Genomic DNA, 4,424 nt, shown 5'->3' on the forward strand with positions numbered 1-4,424 from the left:
CGACGAGAATACTGGCTTGGCACTACATCTTGGCATTCTCTCTCTCTCTCTCTCTCTCTCGGTTCTTTTTTGTTTTTTCATTTTAATAGCGATATATTTTACATCAATAAAAAATGGACATTGAGGTGTAATGTGCAAAATAAATCGCCAAGGAAGAGGCGTTACGGAATCTCCAAAGCCACTTAGAACACGAACCTGAGACTCCCAAGAGGTGTCTGAGGAATGTCATCACTATCATCACCATCATCATCATTATTAGTATCACCATCACCATCACCATCATCGTTATTAGTATCATCATCATCATCATCATCATCATCATCATCATCACCACCACCACCACCACCATCATCATCACCATCATCATTATTAGTATCATCATCATCATCATCATCATCATCATCACCACCACCACCACCACCACCACCATCATCATCACCATCATCATCATCATCATCATCATCATCATCATGCACCCGGAAACCTGACTCCATCTCATTTTAGTGGCAAAAGGAAAATTATGGAAAATGAATCGCAGCTGTGATCATCCCGCGTTTATTCCCGGAACCGGCCGCTGCGTGAGGGCATTCGGTAATCCAAAAGTCAGTAGTTTGGGCCGTAAAACATTGAGTGAGAGAGAGAGAGAGAGAGAGAGAGAGAGAGAGAGAGAGAGAGAGAGAGAGAGAGAGAGGGCAAAATGGCAAAAACAGAATATGACGGAGCGTAACGATGGCTAATTTACTGCACTTGCATGGGCGTGAAAGGATCAGTGGTAAATGGTGTTGATATAAGCGAGAAGTAAAAGGGCGCGGAGTGGATCCTTAAAGCAGGGTTACAGAGTGGATTATGAGCGAGAGGTACCGCGGCCCTCCATCTCAACCAAAGAAAGAAAAATGCGACTGTGAGAGACTGTGGTTGACTCTAAGAACTGGTGAAGGGCTGACTGGTGACTGGGCTGACTGTTAGGAGGAGGAGGAGGAGGAGGAAGGTGATGCAGATGCAGAAGATTAACCACACACCCACCAGCTTGAAATACGCGACCGTGCATAGAGAAGCGGACGCCTGGAGAGGAATACAAAAATAAACCCATAATCAGTGCCCTGTTGTTGCTTCTGTTACTGGTACTTAAACCTGGAATGTCTGGCTGACTTCAATGCTCTGTTTCAAGACAAGATTAACCCCAAGAAAGTGGTGCTAGTCACGAAGAACATTATGGAAAATATGTAGAGCTGCTGTATTGTCTTTTTCTGCCAATGAGCTTGGTGAAATAAGCTGAAAAAGGACGAAAATCTGGGCCAAGTTAAGCTGAAAGGAGCATAGTACTGACGAGGGTAATGAAAGCTATGACAGACTCCTCCAGTTCTAAATGTCTAAGCTTAATAAAATGATCTAAAGGATGCAGGAATAAAGAAGTCTACTACGTCATCTTAGTAAAGGGGGACTCGCGAAACGCACCCTTCCTACCAACAACAAATAATACGCCTCATCGACCAGCATGCCCCACCTACCAACACCAACCAAAATATCTAACCAACCAACGCACTCCAACTACCAACACTGCATTAGACTGGTTGGTCATATTCCCTCCCCCCCCTCTCTCTCTCTCTATCTATCTATCTATCTACATACGACAGTAGTTTCATCGTTACAACTTCGCCACCCACGCTAAACCAGCCTTCCCCTAGAGATCAATCCTGCCTTGTAGCCAGCCAGTCCTCTATCCACCCATACCCTACCCACCCACACCCATTCACATACCCACATTTCATCCACACCCCTTTCCACCCACCCACATCTCACCCACACCCACTTCCACCCACACATATCCGCATCCACCAATACTCACTCCGACACAAATATCAACGCATACCCCACCCATCCACGCATATTGTTGCACTCAAATCCATCCATAATCCACCCATCCACACCCATTTCCATCCACAGTCCATCCACCAAAGCCGCCCTGCCTCACGTATGCCGGGCTAATTAATAGGTCTATCGCATTCTTCGGTTCTATGGATATGAAAATGACCAAACTCCTCAGACAGATGGAATTAAGTTGATTCTCTCTCTCTCTCTCTCTCTCTCCTTTTTAATTTACTTTAGTCTCCTTCTTCCTCTTAGTCTCCTTTTCTCTATCCCTCCCCCATCCTTTCCCCGTTCCTCTCCGTTTACATCTCCGTCACCCTTTCCCTCTATCTTTACTCCTTCCCTTGCTCTCCCTCTCCTCTTTCTCCCGCCCCTTTCTCTCAGTCTCACGCGTTTGCTCTCCCTCCCTCTCCCTCTCCATCCATCCCTCTCGCTCTCCCCTACGCTATGAGAGTCTAGTAGTGGCACTTTCCCGTTCCTCTACTACCCCACTGAGTAACTTAAGGCGGCCCGTCTGTTGTCATGCAGGATTTTCTGTTTATTCGTCTTGGCATTCTTTTTTATTCTGCCCAGTGTCTAGCACCACGATGAGAGAGAGAGAGAGAGAGAGAGAGAGAGAGAGAAGCACCTGCCAGCATCACAAGCATGTTTTTGTTGACAGTTCACTTTCCTCCTCAACACAACACCCCCTCACACCCTCTCCAAGCTCCTTCCTCCTACACAACCTTCACCAAAAAATAATGTTTGACGCAATTTCGTCCCCTGACACCACGCAGGGCAGGTGAAAAATAAAGGGAAAGAAAATTATACACCACTTTTGACAAAAAAAAAAAGGGGGGGGGGCACGCCGCTGTAATAGGCTTTTAAGGAAGGGAGTATTATTTTCTTTTTGTTTTTGTTCTTTTCTTTTATGGTGAGAGAAACGGTTTTGAAAATGTGCGAACCCTCATTTGCTGGTGTTGATTAGCCTATGCGTATATTTACGAAGAGATTAATGGGGAAGGTTTTTGTGGTCGACTGTTTATATTCTGTTGATGTGTCCATAATAGTTTGATGGCAGTGTATGAGAGAGAGAGAGAGAGAGAGAGAGAGAGAGAGAGAGAGAGAGAGAGAGAGAGAATGTACGCAAATCTGATGTTCAGAATGTTAGTACCGGTACTGCAGCAATAACGAGAGATGGTGAACATGCTGACCTTATTTCTTTATTTATACTGAATTTCATTTGTTTGTTGATTTCAGTTATCTATTTGCACAGCAGTGGTCAAGAGTTCACATGCAGTCTCGAAATGATATAACAAGCATGTATAATTATGTCTTAGTCATCCATAATTTGTCATTTCCCATCAGGGACGTACCCACAATATATGGCACCCAGGATAGATTCTTCCTTTGGCACCCCCACAAATATTCTTTCAGTTTAAACACTGAAAATATTCCGATATTATATCTTTAAGGACAGTAGCCTACTCTTTACTGTAACAAGCAAACTGGAAACTCATCACATCATCACCCTCACTGTCTTATACATTTAGTTGCATTAATAACCATGTAGTCACATTACCACCACCATCGTACACTCACCACACATCATCATAAACTCAGTCATGACACATCATAGCTAAGCAGTCATGACTAGAAGTCAATTCTAAAGTCCGGTGCAAAGGATGACTTTCCTACCCGTTTACTGATCGCTTGTAGTTACTGGAAGCACCATTCCTAAGGAGTTTCTAAATAACATCACAACAATTTAATCATAAACTCTTACAGTACACATTACCATGATACCACACAGCCGAAAATTACTGGGCCCTGATATAAGTACAGTATTCAACATGAAAGCTAAAGCGCAGTCACCTTATGCTTTATGACAATATATGCAATAAACATATTAATTATTTACCAAAAGCGCGCGGCCCTTCCATATTTTCTATTGAAATGTGTCTTTCACAAGATAACTAGCTCCTTTCCTGGATTAGGCGCGCCCGTTTGGTAAAGAATTACCTAAGTTTTATGTTATAATACAGGTGAAATCAGTGCGCGTGCTTGGTAAAGAATTACCGTAAACATACCTCATGTTACGTAGTCACAGTGTAAAGTGAACAAAACTTGGAAAGTCACATGTAGACTGCTGGTAACGGAGAATTAATTAGAGCACAACGATCTTATGACTTCAGGTTCAGTGTAAACAAATGCTCGCATTTGGAAGTATGTTTATAAATTATCTTCATCTTTCGTTTACACATTTTATATTGTAAATAAAACTAAAAATGAAATATCTTACTGTGCAAACTAAAATTAAATTGCTGAAATCTAAACATTTTAAGTTTTTTTCTGGGGGGAGGGGGAATTTTCTGCTTTGAAAGCTTGAGCGAAGACGGCCTCTCTCTCCCCCCCCCCCTTCTTCGTAGGTGCGCCACCAGCCTGTAACAATGGCTGACTACAAATGGCTTGTCTTATTCGCTCATAATTTTTCACTTGTCATTTTTAACTTCTATAAACGCCTGATGTAAACAGCATATAAGAATAGGCTTAAACCTGCTGTCCCATCGATGCAG

The sequence above is a fragment of the Coenobita brevimanus genome, chromosome 46 (genome assembly GCF_032717465.1).
Source record: "Coenobita brevimanus isolate Jiangsu-jjx chromosome 46, ASM3271746v2, whole genome shotgun sequence".
Taxonomy (NCBI): Eukaryota; Metazoa; Arthropoda; class Malacostraca; order Decapoda; family Coenobitidae; genus Coenobita; species Coenobita brevimanus.